At 35.8% G+C, this 19,619-nt stretch overlaps 1 long non-coding RNA gene across 1 annotated transcript; it reads left to right on the top strand.

The window, feature by feature from the left end:
- Window positions 1-764: 764 nt before the first annotated feature.
- Window positions 765-8,197, top strand: LOC118350251 (uncharacterized). Its single transcript, XR_004803670.2, has 3 exons — window positions 765-1,054; window positions 5,379-5,448; window positions 8,031-8,197. It is a non-coding gene; the product is annotated as an uncharacterized LOC118350251 (long non-coding RNA).
- Window positions 8,198-19,619: the final 11,422 nt, after the last annotated feature.

Genomic DNA, 19,619 nt, shown 5'->3' with positions numbered 1-19,619 from the left:
ACCCCGGGCTGTAGGTGGCACTTAAACCGCCGAGCTACCGGGGCTGCCTGTATCATTAAGATTGTGTGACTACTGATTTTCAGGGTTGCTAGACAGTTTAACATTTGGAAATCTATTAATATAAATCCTTATTTTAGCAGATTAAAGAAGAAACACCAGGTCATTGTATTAATTGATGTTTTTCTCTTTTGGGTATTGTTGGCATATTTGGAAGGTGCATTTTAGGTCAATTCTCACCTCAGTTTGCAGATACCTTCTGGAGTACTCAGCGAATTTTCCAGTCCATACACATATATAGAGAAGAGCAAGGAAAGGAAGAGTATGGAGAATCTTTTTTAGTTCCTCTAGAAAATCAGGTTGCTAAGGCCAGTTAAATCAGGTTCAGATCGGTTCAAATCAAGCTCATTATCTATCACAGAATCATTATATGATATATGATGATTAAGATTGCTCCAGTGACTAATGGAATAGATTTTGTGTCTCATTAAAATGCAAATTGTCTTGGCAGGGGCAATATATTCAGCTTCATTTGTCAATTACAACAGAGGAGACGGTTAGGGAAGTGGAGAGGAGGAAAAATAAATTGGATACTTAGGATGGGGAGAAAAGTGTACCATCAAGAAGGCAAAAGTACCTCAGGAGATCAATTTTACTGATCTAATACTTTGGCTTAGGTGAGTCCTGAGAGTGTAGGCCCTAAACACAGAGGCCTTCGTGAGAAAGGGAAGGGTAGATTCAGAGGATGGGCAGACAGGACACGGAGATTAGCATTCAAGAAGCGCCTTCCACGTCCCGGCTTTTAACAGGCCTTTTAATAATAGCAAGTGCTATGATTGGTAACAATTTATAGATGAGGAGGCTGAATTTTGGGGACGTTATCATGCACAAGGTGACCCAGCTCTTAACATGTTAAGCCAAATTTTAATTCCAAGTTTGTCTCTAAAGTCAGTTTTGCTTCCATTGAAATAATTAAGGAAAGGAGAGTCCATGGAGGAATTGTCTTCAATAATGAGAACAGGAGAGGAGTATTACATAAGCATATTATACAAAGCATGTAAGTATCTCCTTAGCTGATTTACTAAAAACTTCAGTGAAATTCAGAAGCAAAAAATGTCCTTTTTGTCAAACACAAAGCAACAAAATAGTCAGTAGGGATTATTTTATTTCTCTAATATATGTCTCAGTAAACACTGAAACCTCTCTTTTTGATAGCCAAGGTTTTACAAAGTTAGTTTCTGGATATATATTCTCTCTCTCTCTGAGTTTTATGTGTACATAGGTGACACAGATATATCCTCTCTGATATGTCATTTAACAAATCATGATTTTAATATTTATATGGCTGATCAAAAATGACATGTTTTGCATTTTAAAAAATTAGAAAGATCCCTACTTCAGGAAAGCCATCCTTGAAGTCCTTGACCTGATTACTTACATAAGAGTTTCCAGGTTGGGTTTGTAGTCTACTTTATTTTAATTTTTTAAAGATTGTATTTCTTTATTCATGAGAGACACAGAAAGAGGCAGAGACACAGGCAGAGGGAGAAGCAGGCTCCATGCAGGGAGCCCGATGCGGGACTCCATCCCAGGCCCCAGGGTCATGCCCTGAGCCGGAGGCAGACACTCAACCATTGAGCCACCCAGGTGCCCCTGTAGTCTACTTTAAAGCAAAATAAAAAATAATGAGTTTTTCCTAGTTAGAATTGTTTAGCTTAAATCTCTAGATAGTTTATTTTTCTCATATATTTAATTAGCAGTCTATATTGGTCAGAAAATAAAATATATAATATTTAATATGTAACATATATATTACGTGAGTGTATCAAACCATTTGCCTTAATTTTTTGCCAGTTTAACTTTGGAATGCAGTTTTAGAAATAATTTTGGTTTGTCATATATATGTGTGTGTGTGTGTGTGTGTGTATAAAACTTTAAAAAATATTGTAAATTGATTCTCTGTTGTACCATTTTGCATTGTCATCAGCCATTTGCTCAAAGCCTTGCCAGTAGAAGGTGTTGTTATACTTTGGTCGCCAATCTGAGAGTTAGAGGTGGTGTCTTAATTGCATTTTTCTTGTTATGAATCAGGTCCAGCATATTCTTATATATTTAAGGGCCATTTGTGTTTCATTCAGTTCACTTTTTCTACGCTGATTGTGTCTTTTGTCTGTTTTTTTATTTGGTTGTTTCTCTCTCTCTCTCTCTCTCTTTTTTTTGTTCTTCAGGTCTTTATCTAGAAAGTACTTAAGCCCTTGGTCAGTGAAAAGTTGCAAGCCTTTTTCCCTCTTTATTTTTTTTCATCGACTTAATTTTTGAGTCACAATTAAAAATTTGGATAACATAAGGGGTGTCTGGCTGGCTCAGTCTGCAGAGGATGCGACTCGACCTCTGAGCTGTGAGTTCAAGTCCCATGTTGGATGTAGGGCTTATTTTAAAAATTTGAATAATGTCAAACTTGTCAATTTTCTTTTGTTTATTGTTTCTAGATTTTGAGTTAGTGTTATTAGAAAACTTCTCCACTCCTAGGATATATAGAAATTCTTCTGGTTTTTTACTTGTCTTCTTCGCGAAATTGTATAGTTCCATTTTTTTAACAGTAAGATGTTTGATCTATTTGGAGTTTATCTTTGTGGACTCCATTTTTATTTATCCATATTTAGAAAGTGCAGCCAGTTCTACTGTAGCGCTTGTTTTGAAGACACAAGTTGTTCCAATGTAATTGATATATTAGGGAACACTGTAAACATAACAGTAATTTTTACATTTGCTAATGAACAGTTCTGTGTGTGGGCAATACTAAATGCATCTGGAAAATTACCTAGATGATCTGAACTACACTATTAAGGAATACATAATATGCATGTATATACACATACCCCTCAGCTGTCTACCAGCTACCTTAGTTCACCACATTTTACCTTACAAGGTTGTGTTTTGGTACTACTTCACACATTTGTAAACTTTCTGTGTTACAAAAAACCAGAACCATTCATTCTACATCCCAAACATGTCTAAGCATCCCGGTTCCAAAATGTCAAGCAGTGTATAGAAGAGGAAAGCTATAAAACCTGAAATAGTAAAGATTTTCAAAGAAATGAGAAAGCATGCCATTCCTTCCAAGCAAAAGACATGAAGGAATTTACATTGCAGACAATCAGAGACTCTACAAATATAAAAGAAACACCTATGGCCTGAACAACGTCAAGTGCTGTGAGGTCAATAACAATAACATTTTAAAGAAATGGAAACAACGCAAAGACTATGGAATACAGATTGAAGACTAAACTGTGTTGCCTAAAACTTTTCTCACAATCAAAGAAAAAAAGATCATCTACAAATGAGGCCTTATGCAGACATTTCCAAATCCTGAAGAACTGATTTCTTCTTATTTAGGACTGTTAGTTTGGTGATTTGAAACGTCACTACAGTTTCAAAGTCTTTTGCTGTCTGGCAAAGCCAAGGGTACAAAAAGGAAAGCCACAAAAGAATTTCCAGCAATGAAGCAGATATTAGCTGAAAGTAGGCTATACGATGCATCACATTGCAGTTTTGATGAAACAGGTACCTATTAAAAATGCATGCCCATCTCAAAGGCAGAAAAAACAGGCTATTTAAGTATTTAAGGCTGTGAAATGGATAATTGTCTATCTATTTCATAGTGACTTATAGATGGCACCCCTTCCTACAAGCCAACTCCAGGTCATTTTCAAGGTTGAGTGCCATTTTCATTACAGTGTTTATATATTTCTTAACCATTAAGCATTTACAAAATTGTGCTATACTTTTAAAAATTAAATTCCTGTCTTTTTTATGTCACTGATGAAGTTTTTTGAGTGTTGAATTCTGTCATATTTTTTATTGTGTGATTTTGCATAATGGGGAGATTTTTAGGAACATGTACTTTCTGTTACAGCAGAACTGCTTACATATATTTTCTGATTATATGAAATACTGCCTTTTGATTTATTTTTATTTATTATTATTATTATTTTTAAAAAATATTTTATTTATTTATTCATGAGAGAGAGACACAGAGAGAGAGAGAGAGAGAGAGAGAGAGAGAAAGGCAGAAGGAGAAACAGGTTACAGGCGCGGAGTAGGATGTGGGACTCGATCCTGCATCTCCAGGATCATGCCCTGAGCCAAAGGCAGATGCTCAACTACTGAGCCACCCAGGCACCCCAAAATGCTTTATTTTTTAAAAAATAAAGATTTTATTTATTTATTTATTTATTTATTTATTTATTTGAGAGAGAGAGAGAGAGAGAGAGAGAATGAAAAGGGGAAGGGGCAGAGGAAAGGGACAAGCAGACTCCCTGCCAAGGGAGGAGCCCAACGCAGGGTTCAATGTGGGGCTTGATCCCAGGACCCTGAGATGATGACCTGAATGGAAGGCAGATACTTAACTGACCAAGCCATCAAGATGCACCTTGAAATGCTGCTTTTATGTTTAAATTTCTATGTGTACTTTTTCTATTTCTGGACATTCAATTTTGTTTCATGGTCAGTCTGATTATTCATATGCCAATACCATGTTACTTTAATTTTTGAGGCTTGATAATATTTTGAATCTAGTAGAGTTAGCTAATCTTCATCCTTCTGCCCGCCTGCCCTGCCATAGCACCTATATTTTAGGATTTTCCTGTCCTATTTTTGCTTGCTTATTTTTTCATGTGGACTTTTGAATGAATTTCATGAGCTCTAGGAAGAGAGATGTTGATAATTTAAATGGAATTAAATTCATGAATCAACACAGAAAAAACTGACATCTTTCTGATATTGAGTCTTCCTCTTCATGAAATATCTCCAGAACATGCCTTCCCTTTGTTCAAGTCTGTATTTGTTTATTTTGGAAGTGTTTTGATAATTTTTTCTTTATAGAGCCTTTAATATTTCTTAAGTATATTTCTACTACTTTATATTTTTAGTTGCTATGCTAAATGGGATTTTACTTTCCATTATGTTATTTAAATGGTGGTTGTTTTAATAAAGTCAATTGATTTCTGTGTGTTAATTGTATATTGTGTTACCTTACTAAGTTATCTTACTGTTTGTGCTTGTTTTTCCATTGATTTTCTTGGGATTTTCAGGTATACATCATAAACATTATGTAATACTTATGTTAGTAAGCAAGAGAAAGCATTGAGAAAATTTTCCAATTCATATGCCATAAGTGCCTTTTTTTCCTTAATGGAATTAACATTAATACTTCCAATAAGTTGTAAAATAGTAGTGATGGTGTTTATCCTCCTCTCATTAGCAATGGCCCCATATTTTCCTATTGTATGAGGTCCTGGCTTTTGGACTGTGATAGATTGAGCAAGTTTCTACCTACCACCATTTTAATTAGTGTTTTGTTGTTGTTGTTGTTTTGCAAGGAGAAGGAAATTTCTGGGCCTGAGCATCATTTGATAAAATAGGCTGTCAAGAATGCACAGAAGTAACATGGTAAGTAGAAAGTAGGCTTCTTGACTTTTTATATATCGTTGTGAAAATAATACTTCTTTGAATATATGCCTTTGAATGTACCACTAAATTTGCTTCATGTTTCACTATGATGTGAAGTGGCAGTTCTGAATAGACTATGGACAAGTCTGTATGTGGGACTGGGTGGATGGTGTATATATATATATATATAACTTGATTATTAATGAATGTGATTAGATCCATAACTGCATGTCAATTTTTATTTTGCCCTAGACTCTGCATCCTAATGATACTGGCTTTTTACTTACCAATCCTACACACAGCTACCAGATTATTATAAATTAAGGTTAAGAGCATAGATTAAAGTAATAAGAATTTCAAAGGGATAATTAGGGGATGATTTATTGGAGACTGGTACCCTGTGTTTGTCTATATTTGTATAAAGAGATGAATCTGGGTGCAAATTTGAAAACAATACAATTGCATTTGTATTTCATAGTGGTTTAGTATACAGAGTAACATACTGTTTTAGTATATACTGTTTCCTACTGTTTGGTGGCAGACATTGCGGGTTTTTTTTTTTTAATTTTTTTATTTATTTATTTATGATAGTCACAGAGAGAGAGGCAGAGACATAGGCAGAGGGAGAGGGAGAAGCAGGCTCCATGCACCGGGAGCCCGATGTGGGACTCGATCCCGGGTCTCCAGGATCGCGCCCTGGGCCAAAGGCAGGCGCTAAACCGCTGCGCCACCCAGGGTTCCCGACATTGTGGGTTTAATTCCTTGGCTATACCACTTACTAAGTCTGTGATTATGGTCAAATTCTATACATGTTCCATGCCTTAGCTTTCTTATTCGTAAATACAAGATAATAGTGTCTACCTCACAGGTTGTTGGTAGGTTTAAATCAGTTTGTATATAGAGAATTCAAAATATTGCCTAGCACATAATAAGTACTCTGTATTTTTATTGGATGGCAAATTTTAGCATTAGTATGGCTAACTGCTCCTATTCATGACTACTTTTTTTAGAGTGACAAATCTCGAAAATACAGGTCATTTGTTTTATTAACCAAGAAATTAGGATGTTTTTCTTATAGGATGTTTTTATTATAGTTAAGTTTTCTTATATAATATTCTCAGTTTTTATTATATCAGAGAACGTGTCCTAGGGATTTGGGTTGAATAAGCAGCATATTTAAGGAAACGAAATCTAAAGAAGCCTGTGATTAATTGTCATATATAAAATGGAGTGCGTAAAACAAAATGAAAAACTAAATCTCAAATAGAATTAAATTTCCACATATTTACAAATTATTTATTTAAAATATTTAATAAAACTATATCGAAATGCTTCCCCATTGTGCTATTAAGATGAAATAGATAATTCCTAAAGAAAAAGTATTTTTTTAAGTGACACATTTTTTGAAAAACTATTCTCATGATTTTTTGTTTAACGTTTCTTTGCATGCTGTAGGCTAGATCTAGATCTAGAGAAGGTACACCATGGTAAAAAGAAGTGGTGTCATATTATGTCTTTGGGCTTCATTACCTTTTCCTAAAAGTAGAAATTTATATTAGATATCTTTCATATCCTGCCCAATTCTAAAATTTCATGAATTTCTTATGAAGGAAATCTTTACCTTTAAAGTATATGGATATAGAAAAGGACTGAAATTTATTGATCATTTTAAGGTTGGCTAAATTTAGGTAAATAGCATGTGTGCACGCTGTGTCTCTAAAGTAAATAAATAAATCTTAAAAGAAGTACTTTAAGGAAAAGCCTGCTTTCATTACAATGACATGTTTGGTAGCAACTGGTGGTGTGACTCCCGCTCTAGAAAAACATAAATGATTCATTGTAACCTGGAATCAATATAGCAACTTCAACAGACTATTTCTTATTCTCAAGAAATTTTAAGGATTTGAAATTTCAGAAAATACAGGACTCCTAGATTCAAGATAAAGGACCATTTATTAACCACAGCAATAGTGGTGGCCAGAAGATCGGCATTTTTAAGATAGGTTTCTTGAGCCACTATTCCCACAATATTACGTGGATAGGACTAGGTAATACCTGTTTACATAGTAGGCTGGTTTATAGGAGAGAAACCCTGAACTTACGGAAATCACCACCTCTTATAATGGACAATAAGATACTTACCATTTGCAAGTGAAACATTATCTCTATTTACCATAGCTGTTCACTCTCCAAAATCCCTGAAAAGATAGTCTGAACAATAGATATTCAGTGCTTCTGCTCACAAGAAGTGCAGAAATATGAGAGACCCTTAAAGAATGCTTAACACCTCTTGATAATAACTTTTACATTTTCTGACTTGTTTTTAGGTAACTCTTAAATGTTCAGATGAAGACATGTCAAAACTTGAAATTTTAAGCTCAGTCAAATACATTTTCAATGTCATCAGTTTGGGATAATCAGAATTATAGAAGTTTCCATATTGGCTTAGACAATGATGTGTCTAAACTGGCATGGCTAATTATAAAGTGATATATCTTCATTAATATTTGGCAGCAACTGAATTCTGCTAACATTATGTGCATCGTTATAATTCTTTTCTGTCCTATTGTCATTCTTTTCAGTCTGGGGAAATTACTTTGATATTTTCTAAAAGTCAATCCTGGAGTGAAGTGAGAAGCAGAATGACAACTCCCCAAGTCAGCTGACTACTGACAACTGCTTGATATACACATAAGAAGATGAAATAGATGATGCTTTAGAATGAGGCTCCCAACCTGGGGCAGCAAGACGAGGGGCCATATAATTATTATTACAAATCAGAATGAAGATCACAAGTTGCTTATTGAATTGAGAAATTTCTGAGGGGGCAAATGGTACAAGTTTAGCTTAAAGTAGGATGTTTCTTTTTTAAAGATTCTATCTATCTATCATCTATCTATCTATCATCTATCTATCTATCTATCTATCTATCTATCTATCTATCTACCATCTATCTATTTATTTAGAAAATGTGAGCAGGGGAAGGTGCAGTGGGAGAAGAAGAGAATCCCAAGCAGACACCAAGCTGAGCATGGAGCCTGATGTGGGCCTGATCTCATGATCCTGAATTCAGGACCACAGCTGAAATCAGGAGCTGGAGGTTCAATCGACTGAGCCACCCAGGCACCCCTAAAGTGGTCATGTTAACAGAACTCTGGCAGGCATCACAGAATAGTCTGTCATGAATACTGCTCAGCTAAACTCCTAAGGTCTCTCAAAGAACACAGAAGTCATTAGAATAGGTTTTACTAATGACTAATCAACCATACCCAGAGCAGGCCATTGATACCTGGTTGGGTTCCTCTTCCACCACCCCTCAGGTGATCACCTTCAGCAAAAATCCTGTTAGGTGGGTTTAGCCAGAATCCTCCTCTAGTCCTAATGTTTCCTTCCAGAAATCTTCCATCCACTGACCCCCACCCTACTCTTTGACTAAAAATCCCATTTTCCCATGCTGTATATGGAGTTGAGCCCCATCTCTCTCCCCCACTGCCATTTTCCATCTCATGTCCTTATCTGGACTTGGAATAATATCTTCCTTATTGAGCTTTAGGGTGTCCTTGAATATTATTTTTTCTTTAAGATTACTCTAAGGGTGGCGCAGAGACCAGCAGCCTAGCCATTACCTGAGAGTGTATTAAAAATAGAGAATCCCCACACCAGATCCTGGATTAAACCTGCACTTTTAGAGGATTTCTCAGGTGATTCACGTGCACATTAGAAACAGAGACACGTTCCTCTGTGACTGGTTTGCAATGCTTGTCACTAAACCAGGACCATTTTGGCTAGGTAAGAATGCGAGGAAACCTTTTTTAACATAGAAATTCTTAGCACCGTCCACGAGAGATTCTAATTCAGTAGATCTGAAGTCCAGGAACAAGCTCCCACTGTTTGATTGTGATATACCGTTGCCCTAGGCCTAGGGCATTATCTCCCAACTTTGGCTTGATCTGGTCCCAGATCACTGATTCTCAAACTTGACTGCACAATAGAGTCACTTGGGAAGCTCTTAAAAGAGATTGAAAGCTGAGCCCTACTCCGAGAGTCTTGATTTACCTGTGTTATTGTGAGACCGAGGAATGTATATGTTTTTAAAGCTCCTCAGGTGATTTTAATGTGTGAGACAGAATTTAGAAATACTAGTTCTTATAATTTAGTTAAATTATAAGAGTTAATACGAGAGGGACCTTTCAGAAAGATTATTTTCATGGTGGTATAAAAAAATGGATTAAAATGAGAGAGAAAGAGTGTGAAAACCACCTGTAATAGTGCAGTTGGGAGCTGTTCTACAGAAGCCTGACAGTAAAAATTGAAAGAGAAATTTTGAAAAAATCTTTAGAATGAAGAATTATGAGGTCTTTGAGATGAACTCTTAATAAGGAGAGTGTTCAACAACATAACAGTCTGTAGAGAGGTCAAAGTTGGATTGAATAGTGAGGAAGTTATGGAGATTTTTGAGAGTATTATTCCAGGAAAGAGTGAGGAACACAATTTAAAATGCAAGGGATTGTAGAGAAAATTAATGATGAAAAAATAGGGAATTAATGATGAACAAAATATGGTTCATACTTAACCGAGAAGATAAAGACATAACATGCTTACTAATGAAAGGATAAAATAGCTTAGTGAAGGTGGTGGTTGTTTTAATAAATTGTGAGATCTACACAGAAGATGAAGTCAGAGGTTGAAAGAAGAAAGCAAAACAAAATAAATCTCTACTTTTTTTGTACAAACTATGGGAAGACATTTAACAAATTTTACTTGACTGACGGGAATATTTGTCAGAAGGCGCTATGGGTTAAAAAATAAATAAAACCTTGAGTACACTCTTAGGTTTTGTCAAAACAAAGAATTCTCATCACTTTAATCCATGAAATAGCAATACCTGAGCCTACTGGGCCATTCATACCTTACGGACACAACTGCCAGAAACAAATAATGTCCTTTCATTTTGAGAACTGATCTTTCCCTGGAATACTTGGAATGGTGGTGCTGGGGTGAGCTGAAGATCACCACACTTAATCGTGTCTAATATTAAAGACCATTTTCTGCCTATCAGAGCCTCTTTTGGGGAAATAGTCAACCAATTCAAAATTTAAACTTCCTAAAAGGCTCTTTTTCTTTTCTCTTTCAAAAGTCTCTCCTCTCTTTCCTCTATTTTAAGAATAGAGGTCTGTGTGTGGTGGCCGTAGCTTACATTTACTCATGACGACCTCTTGATTAGCCTGAGTTTTGCCCCTTCTTTGTCTCATACTGATCTCCAACAAAATGAGGTGGTCCCATCTGATCTCCTCCCGCAGAGGCATGCTTATTTCCCTATGTCTGATCTTTGTTATTTTCTTCCTTCTCCTAACTTTGGGCCTAGTTTGTTCCTCTTCTTCTTCTAGTTCCTTGAGGTGTAAAGTTAGGTTGGTTATTTGAGGTCTTTCCTTTCCAGAATTGTCGTCTTTTATTGCTAGAAACTTCCCACTCTGCATTGCTTTTACTGCATCCCATAGGTTCTGGTTTGTTGTGTTTCTACTTTGATTTGCTTCAAGATACTCTGCTATTTTCCTTTTGATTTCTTCTTTGATCCATTTGGTCATTCTAGAGTATGTGGCTAAATTTCCATTATTTGTAAATTTTTCAATTTTCCTTCTGTCACTGATTTATAATTTCATACCATTGTGGTCAGAAAATGATTTCCAAAGATCTGCTTTGTGGCCTTACATATAATCTATGTGGACAATGTTCTATATGTACTTGAGAAGGACGTGTATCCTGCTGCTGTTGATGGGATGCTCTGTATATGTTTCTTTAGTCCATCTAGTGCATAGTGCTATTCCTGTCATACTGATTTTATGTCTGGATGATTTGGAGCCAAGTTCAGGATTCACAATCAGACCAAGGTTGTACCTGTGAGGGTAAAGATGGATATATCTCCTGCTGGGTCCCTATCTGAGGCTACTACTCCTGAACCACAGTGTGAGGGGCTGGAGCCAGGTCATGGCCTGCTTTCACAGTCCACAGCTGTGGCTGAGGTTGGGGGGGTCTGTTATCTAAGGCATGAGACAGTGTGACTTCTCCCAGGCTCTTTGGCAGATGGTGCTAGTGGCAGGAGCAAGACCAAGAAGGTTATAGCTAAGTCCACGGAGGATGGGGCAGTTTCTGGGTCTGCAGTCAGGGTCATAGTAGTGCCATGGGTGTGAGGCCCCGCTGTCACAAATTGGCCCTTTTTAGTCTTGGGGTCCGCTGGAGTTTTGCAAACCCCTACCTGGATCCAAAAGCTCCCACAAAGTCTCTTTCTGGCAAATGGCTATCAAACTGTTGTTGCAATAGAGGGATATGAACAGTGGACCTTTTATTTTTCCATCTGACTCTGTCCATTTAAAAAAAAAAAAGTGTAGTTATCTTTACTCCATTAAGCTAGATGTAAGGGTGCTGATTTATATAAGTATGTGGGATTTTTATGAAAAGAAAACTTAAACCTCTGAACCATAATATAATTAGTTATTATCATAATTATAATACTTATTTTGGAAAAAATAAGTTAAAGTGAAAATGGCAAAAGTTCATTGTAATAGTCTATCAATTTTTCTGAATGTTTGAGATTTTTCATAATAAATAAATTGGGAAAAGAAAAAAGATTTGATTTGATTACAATTTGTCAAGAAAGCAGTTTATATACTTCAAAAGATGTCTTCTAAGGAACAATTAACCTTACTAACAACTACTTTGTATTTTGAGTTTCCCATTTCTTAGAAAAACTATAGTGCCATAAGCCATTATTAAAAGACTTTGTGGACCTAAAATATGCATTGTCTTAGCCTGAGAATGAAAAAGAAATGCAATCCACTGATTTATGTATCTTATTAGAATAATGTCAAAAGAGTAAACTCACCCTGACATTATGAAGCATACAATATTGATTCAGAAGTTCCACTGATCCAAATGCATGAATTAATTAGAACTAATTTTAAGGTAGAGTTATTTCTTTCTGTCAGACACTAGGATATTTGGATAGGCAGTGGTGTCCTTATCTTAAATGTTGAATTCAATCATGTGTCCTCCTCCCTTTCTCTTCAAACCAAAAGATACATTTTTTTTTGTATGTGATGTTTATCATTTCATGCATAATGAATTATATTTTATTGAATACAAAACTACATTTGTGATCATCCCTAAACAATATATTGATGTTTCAAAACTATATAAATGTTAGGCTTTAGCTATCTTATTTTTCCATTTTAATGCATATAGCTCTGTACATTCATTTTATAGCCATGTGTTTTTACAAATTATGAATATACTATAATTTACATATGATTCTAGCATTCGTGGGCACTTAGATTGTATTCAATTTTTTTTGCTCTTGTAAGTAAGGCTTGTGTATGACTCCTTGGGCATATTTCAAAAAATTCTTCAGTAGTGGAACTATTGTGTTTATAGAGAATGTGGGTTTCTTCTGTAAATTGCCTGTTCAAATCTTTTGCTCATTAGTCTATGGGGCTGCTTTTCTTTTTCTCATCAGTTTTTCTTTATGTACTTGATATGCTAATCCTTTAACACTTATAAAAGTTGCAGAAAAATTTTCTCAGTCTATCTCTGGTCTTTTCACTTGTAAAAAGGGAACTTCAAATGCTCAAAAGTTTTAATATTTAATGCCTCATTTCCCTTAGAATTTATCTTATTTTAGGAAAATCTTGCTTAAGAAGTTTTAAATCTTCTTAAGTTCTTCTATATTTTCTTCTAAAAATATTTAAATTTTGATTTTAATATGTAAGCTTTCAATTACCTTGAATTCATTTTTTTCTACTATTCCAGCATTAGTTTTTTTTGGCTGCTCTAACCTTTCCTCACTATGAAATATTTTTTTCCAATACATAATATGTTCCTCAGGTCTTTATTCTGTTCCATTATCTACTTTTGAGCTCATGTTATATCATCTAACTACATCTATATACTACATCTTTTTTTTTTTTAATATATACTACATTTTGATATTAGGTAGAGTAAGCCCTCCCCATATTTTTCATTTTTTTTTTCAAAAATGGTTTTGGGTTATTTGTGGCTCTTTGGTTGTTCATATCAATTATTTTTAGAATCAGATTATCAAATTCACATATTGTTTTGATTTTTGGTTGGAATTGTATAAGTATTACAAATTAAATTGAGAGAAGTCTGTCCTTATATTACTTATTTTTCTTTGGTGTCTTTTTATAAAGTTTATAAATGTAACATATCTTTTGCTACATTTATTCCTAGGTACCTTATGTTATTGTTGCATTACAAAAAATATCCTCAAAATGCTAGGTTTCAGTTATTTATTCATTGTTATAGGAATATATATGATACCATATCCAATTAATTGTAATAATTTGTCAGCAGTTTCTTTTTTTTCCCCTAAGAGTTATTTATGTATTTGAGAAAGAATGTGAGAGAATATGTGTGTAAGCTGGGGGAAGGACAGAGGGACTGGGAGAGGGGGAAGCAGACTCCCTGCTGAGTGTGGAGCCCACCAGAGGACTTGATCTCATAATGCTGAGATCATGACCTTAGCAGAAGTCAAGAGTTGATTGCTTAACCGACTGAGCCACCCATGTGCCCAATCAGTAGTTTCTTATAGGCCACTTTGTAGACAGTAATGTTGCCTAATAATAATAATAATGCCACCTTCCCCTACTTTCCCCAATACTTCCACCTTTTTAAATTTCTTCTTGTCTTTCTTCAGAGGTAAGGACAAACTCTAGTACTGTATCAAATAATGTAGTGATAGCCAGCATCCTTGTATCCAATTTTATTTATTTATTTATTTATTTATTTATTTATTTATTTATTTATTTCTTGTATCCAATTTTAGTGGCAATTAACAATTCACCATTAACCATAGGTCCTTGAATGCATGTTTGTAAATAATGGTTGGGAAAGTCTTTAATTCTAGTACCTAACCTTGCCTCTGGTACACAGTAGAAATTTATTAAATAATTGTTGATTTAAATTTCTTATTCTTTCTAGTATATGGACATATATTATGTAAGAGCATTTCTGTCAGGCATAAAAATCCTAGAAAATTATATGCTTAAGTGTAAAGTGATTACAACTTACAATCTGGTAACATCTTAAATTACCCAGAGTAGGTGTCAACTTGAATATTTATAAGAAGCTTTCTAATCTCTGTGATAAACAAGAGGAATTACTCTGGGACTAGAGAGAATTGATTTATGATAAAACTGCTGTTTTTAAACATCTGTTATTACCAACTCACCAGGCATAAACATTCAAATGTTAAAGATGTCATTCAGAAGCTATGTTTTTGTGCTTGCCTTCTTTTTAAAAATTTTTTAAAGATTTTATTTATCTTCTCATGAGAGACACAGAGAGAGGCAGAGACACAGGCAGAGGGAGAAGCAGGCTCCCTACAAGGAGCCTGATGCAGGACTCAATCCCAGGACTCTGGGGTGTCCTGTGCTGGCCTTCTTTATAAACCAATAGTAACCATTAGGAGAGAGAAAGCAGTTCTGCTGTTCTGCTACTGAATTGATTTCTATTGTTTTGTAATGAATTATTAGAAATTTAGCAGCTTAAAACAACACTAATTTTATTATCTCAGGTTTCTGTGGGTCAGGAGTATGGGCATAGGTTAACTGGATCCTCTCTTCAGATCTTATAGGGCTGCAATCAAGATGCCAGCTATGTTATAGTTTCCTTCTAGGGTTTGGGTCTTCTCCTAAGTTCATTTAGGTCATTGGTAGAAATTCAGTTCCTTGCTGCTTTAGGACTGAAGTCCTTGTGTTCATGCTAGTTGTTGGATGGGAACCACTCTAAGCAACTAAAAGCTAATTCTGTAATCAATTTACAATATGGCAATTTGCTTTTTTTCTCCTAAGTCAACCAGAGAAAATTCTTGCTTCTATGGACTCACCTGATTAGAACATTTTCTTTTCATGGTATCATTGTAAGAAGGCCTTAACAAAACTTTCTCTTTTCCAAACATTTGCACATGCCTTAAACTGCTATGTGCTTTAAGTTGATAGTTTGGTTTTAGCCTTATTTCTTAGGTAGGCCTAGGGATGCTTCATGTGACACTTAGTAGTTGGATAATTGATAGATTTTAATCTGGGAGTATGTCTGTGCTTCACTGGTTTTAAGCTGCTATTTCAGCTACATTCAAAGCCACATGGACACACACACATACACACTTATGCATGAGAAGCCATATTTACAATATTTCATGCACTTATGCATGAGAAGCCATATTTACAATATTTCTTCAGATTACATATTTACAATATTTACAACAATTTATCTGGAATTTTAATATTGTCTTGCTGTTAGTTAATAATAGGCCCTGGTATAATTTTATTCTCTTCCAGTTTGCATAGAGAATGTTTTAAAAATTATGAAGGCATTAGAGAATCCTAAAATGACAGAAAAAAATATTGTCATGGCATTTTGTTTACTTTTGAGAGATGTGTACTTTATTAGCAGTACCTACATTTTAGCAGCATTTTAAGTTTACAAGATGCCATATCACATTTTATGTTATTATGCCCAGCAGCACTGTTATAGGAAGGAAAGTAAGGCCTAGGTCAATGATTTCCATAAATACACATGCATGATTGGGTAGGATAGGGAATTTAACCCAAAACTTTTAATTTCAACTATAAACCTTTTTCATACATCTGCCTCATTACATCATGAGTAGAAAGAGTTTATAAATATGCCTCTTATATTTGCATTAAGTAATGGAGACAGAATTTTCTAAAATTGAAGGGGTATTCTTTTGTATAATCTTATTTTGTGCAACTCTGAACTGGTTTTGAGTGATGAATCTTTACTTTTCCTATAATTTATGTGCAATTCTTTTTGAATTGGTTTTATTTTATATTATGCTCTATCATTTATAATTTGGCATATGTTTCTTGTCTGCTTTATGCTCTCCTTGTGTTTTTATGAAGTTGTATATCTTCTTTAAAAGAGGGAACAAATGGAAAACATGACTGTTAGATTTATTCAAGGACTTCACAGCACTTCATACTTATGCTTTATCATCCACATTTCATTGTCTGGTGGCAACTTTTCTAACTAAAGAAAGATAATAATATCCAGAATGGAGCTATTCATGAGGGTTGGAGATTTATGAGGAAATTCTGCAATGCCACTGGCTTTTGTTAAGTAGATAGAACTTACAAATATGATGAAAGATGGTATAAATTCATAGATATTGGTGACTTTTTAAATTATATTTTTTGTATGTAATATAGACACATAATAAATGCAAATAGATTAAAAGAATGTGTGGTGAGAAGTGAATTTTTCTCCTGATCCCATGTTCTAGTCCTCGTCAGTAGTTTGGTGGCTTGCAGGGAGTCTCTGGTTAATACTTCCTCAAAATGGGAAAAAGGATTCGCTAATGTTTAAAAGTATAGAGGAATTTAACAATGAATGAAAAATGGCAGTAAAACACATTTGTATGTATAAGGGAGAAAACTTCTGGGTATGCAATTTCCAAAAGGATGCTGTCCTTAAAGTGACACACTTTGGAGAATGGTGTGAGAATGGTGGAGTTGAATGGTGGAGAGAACACACCGCTAGTTGTGCATGGTTCTGAATTCACTTATTTAGCTGCTTCTACCATTTTCTGGCTAAGCTTGTTAATAGGATCCATTCCTTCAGTTATCTTCTCTTGGACTAATCTCTTGGTTATGGTATGGAAGAAAGTGATGTTGTGGGTTGAATTGTGTACCTCAAAAAGATATGAATTCCTAAACTATGATACCTGTAGTTGTGGACTCATTTGGAAGTAAGGTCTTTGCAGATAATCAGGTTAAGATGTGGTTACATTGGATTAGGGTAGGGTCTAAATCCAGTAACATGTGTCCTTATTAGAAAGCTGTGAGCAGATGCAGACACACACAGGGAGCTGTGAGCAGATGCAGACACACACAGGGAGCATACCACATGATGGTGGAAGCAGAGACTGGAGTGATTCAGTGGTGAGCTAAGGAATGGCAAGGTTTGCTGGCATCACCAGAATCTAGGAGAGAAGCATGGAACAGGGTGTCCTTCAGAACCTCCAGAAGTAACTAACCTTGGTGACATGTTGATTTTGGACTTCTAGCCTTCATAAGTGTAAGAGAATAAATTTTGTTGTCTTAAGTTGCCCAACTTTTTATGGCAACTCTATGAAACTAACACAGGAGAGAAGGCAGAAAGAACTTTTTCTTTAATGAGAAATTACTGACATGCTAATACCATTGCAATAAACACATTATCTCATTACTATTCTCCTCATAACAGCATTGCAAGGTAGATATTCTCTCCATTTTAAGGATGCAAAGACTCAGGCTCAGAAGTCTTAAGTAACTTTTCCAGAGTCACTTGGTCTCTGTCTATAAAGAAGCCATTACAGCACACTCTTATTGATGATCACCAGTTTATAAAGGGACAGCTAAACTTAGAAATGGTTTTATTCATCTAGGGCTGCCCCACATGGTCTGATTACAGGAGGATTGGAAGCAAAACTTACCTCTCCTACTGATGCCTGAAATTTCACTACTTTTAATAATTAATACTTCTTTTTAAAAATGTAAATATTCCAGAAAGATTAACATATTATGCCAATGAAAATATAAATATGTAAGAATATTTTTTCTTTCTTGATATCATAGAAGACCTATTAGCTTAAGAATATTGTTTGCTGGAAAAAAAAAGAATATTGTTTGCTGGAAGTTGGAATATGGTAGCAGAGGAGGAGGATCCTAGGCTCACCTTGTCCCATGAATACAACTATATAGCTATCAAATCATCCTAAATACCTGGAAAGTGACCAAAATTCTGACAGAACAAACTCCACAACTAAAGGTAGAGAACACATTGAAGAAAGTAGGAAGTGCAGAAGTTGAAGTTTGGGAGAGAAAGGGATCATGGACACTGTGGTAGGGACGGAGCTGTGGTCACGCAGAAGAGTGAGAGACACAGTAGCACTCAGAAGAGTACACAGGGCAAATGAATGTCCATGGCAATTGGTTTGGGAAATGAGAGGGCCTGAATTTTGTATTCTTGTAACCAGCAGAGCTCAATGCCTAGAGCATTAAAGTTCAGTGGATTTGTCTGGGATAGAGCCCACATGGCATCGTGCTGCTCTTGGAAAAAAAATTTGTGGGAAAACAAGCTGCAACATACAGCTTGGAAACAGTGATCTGAAGAGCACCCAGGGCGCACAGTAGGAGGTTATCAGAGAATGTGCCAGAGAGATAGCATTCATAGAGACCCCTCGGAAAACAAAGCAACTGGCAGAACCATTTTCCTCCCCCTGCCCTCAGCATAAACACAGTACCACCTGCAAGAGCCAGCATGGTGCCAACACTGGTTGGCACCTAACTTGCTTACGCCAAGCTGTAGTCCCCAAAGCTCCAGTGTAATCGCCTTTCCCAGTCACACTTGCCTCAGTCCCAGAGTGGTGGGTCCCCTTCCCTAGAAGACTGGCTGAAACCCCTTCTCACATCATCTCTCCCCATGTCAGTTTTGTGGAACCTTGGTCCTGTGGCAATGGCAACAGGGCCTCCTTCCACAAGCAGACCAGAGCACACCTCGTTAACATGCACCACACTCAGACCAGGGACCAAACACTGCCCACAACAAGCAAAGAGAACCTCTGAAGATGACTGGCCTAAAGCATAAAGTAGCCAGGACACAACAGCAGAGCACACACAGCATACACTGGAGACACTCCAGAAGTAACAGAGGACTCCACACAGCAGGGCACTTTAGGATTTCTCCGCCATTAGGCCATTACCCTTAAAAACAGGAGACATAGCTTCTTTTCTAACACGGAGAAACAGGCACAGAGACTTAGACAAAATAAGAAGAGAGAGAAATTTATCTAAAATGAAAGAACAGGACAGGCCATGCCTGGAGATCTACACAAAACAGATGTAAGTAACATGCCTGATAGAGAATTTAAAGTGAAGATCGTAAAGATACTACATGGACTTGCTAAAAGAGTGAAAAACATGAGTGGGGCCTTTAACATAGATAGAAGGTAAAACAGCAGAGATAATGTGCTCTATAAATGAAATGAGAAACACTTGATGGAATGAACAGCAGGCTGGAAGCAGCAGAGGCAAAATATAGTGATAAAAAAAAAAATCTTAAAAACAGCAAAGCAAAAGAAGACACTAACTTACAAG

Source organism: Canis lupus, chromosome 36 (assembly GCF_003254725.2).
Source record: "Canis lupus dingo isolate Sandy chromosome 36, ASM325472v2, whole genome shotgun sequence".
Taxonomy (NCBI): domain Eukaryota; kingdom Metazoa; phylum Chordata; class Mammalia; order Carnivora; family Canidae; genus Canis; species Canis lupus.
This window is presented reverse-complemented; position numbering and strand designations above follow the sequence as displayed.